This window comes from Archocentrus centrarchus, chromosome 12, assembly GCF_007364275.1.
Source record: "Archocentrus centrarchus isolate MPI-CPG fArcCen1 chromosome 12, fArcCen1, whole genome shotgun sequence".
NCBI classification, from domain to species: domain Eukaryota; kingdom Metazoa; phylum Chordata; class Actinopteri; order Cichliformes; family Cichlidae; genus Archocentrus; species Archocentrus centrarchus.
In genome coordinates, this window is record NC_044357.1 from 14,789,867 (window position 1) to 14,791,703 (window position 1,837).

The window sequence follows — 1,837 nt, forward strand, 5'->3', positions numbered from 1 at the left end:
TGGTCTGTGGTGAAGTTATGCAATCATATTTACCATAAGTCTCATGACAGCCTGCTAAAACGTAAACACCATATGGAAAGACATTATTTATTTAATTATGTTGGTAGGAACTGCATTTTGACCACTGTAATATAAGAATGACTGTGTAACTAGTGGTGTAAACTAAGTATTGTACTTGTTCAGAGTACTAACACCACCTCATAGTATTTATATTTTTTCTACTTCAAACTTCTACAGTATTCTACAGTCTGTCAGTCTGGAAATATTACCCTTGTCTAAATCTAACAGTTAAGGTTGCTTTGTGGATTAAGATTTTATCAACAAACTGTTGTACATTGTAACAACTAGTACATGCCATGCTACAGTATTGTAATAATTGTAGTAATCACACTGAGAAAAGTTAAAAATAAATAAATAAATAGGGGTGATAGATGCCGTTTTAATAGATACATATGGGAGTTGTACAGCAAAAAGTACTTACTGTACCATTAAGAGACCACATCAACCATCCATTGTCTAAGAAACAAGTGCTCTACTACACTCATCAGCCAGATGCTATTCACATACATTGATCAAATACACACTCTTTAAGTAAAAACAGGATTTCATAATTTAACTTTCATTATGATTGTGTATTTACATGTCTTATGATTTACGCATACCTGCCAATAACATGCACCTGACAAAACATGCAAATAATGACACGCTGGAAAAAGAAGACTGGACAACTTCACATGGCTTGAAATTCCATTGCCTTAAGCACATTCATAGAGTTATTCATCCAACATTAAACTTTTGATGTAGTAAATACAGTAAACTTGACTTCATAAAGTTAATGCATCAAATGATTTAATCGAATGCTGATACTGTAAACATCACAATTTGGAGATATCAAAAATGAGGGGCCTAAGATGTGTGCCAGTTTTGATTGCTTCACTCCTGATTGTGCAGGAGGAGCTCATGTGCAAACAAACAGAGATTGTGTGCTATATTAAGATACCACAAAAGGTAATTCTGTAAGTTGAGAACTTTTACTTTTGCTTATTTTACAAGCTGTATTGCTATTTTACTTACATAAACAATATTGTTTCCATCCCTGCATGGGGTCAATCAGTTAGTTGTTATAAGAATTGTAAATTTGAATTCAAAATTATTTGTTAATTTAAAGAAAATGGGAACGTGATATGATTTTGATAAGCAATTCAGTTTCTTTGTTGTATCAGTGAAACTAACTTGTCAAACACTGTCTGTTTCCATCTTTTGAAATGTGATATCTGCTGCTGTTCTGAGTGTATGGCTTACATTGATGAAAACTAATCAAGTACATTTATTCAAGTACAACTCTGGGGTATTTGCACTTTACTTGAATATTTCCATATCTACTACTCTCTAACTGTTGGTTTTTAAATTTTTTATAATAGATTCTATTCTGTTTTTATTTGTTTAAAAATAGTGGGGAAAAAATTACCATTTGTCATAATTATGCAAAAGTAAAGGCTTGTGCATAAAATAGCATTAAATGGAAATACTCATGTCCCTACTTAGTGAAAATAACAGTATTTAACCACCTCCAAACTTCATACTGAAAATAACAAACTCATGTAAGAACATTTTGCTCTTAATATTGATGCACACATTTTATATTATATATTTATATAATTATTGCACCAAAAAGATGTCAGGAGTTTTCAGGTTCAGACTGTCCTGTATAACACAGAAAAACTGGTTGACGTGGGGTAGTGAGCTGACAGCTACAAATAAGAGTTTACCATTAATACCATAATTGGTTCTGCTTATAGATCTATTTTTTTAATTGATTAACCTATTGATTCCTGTT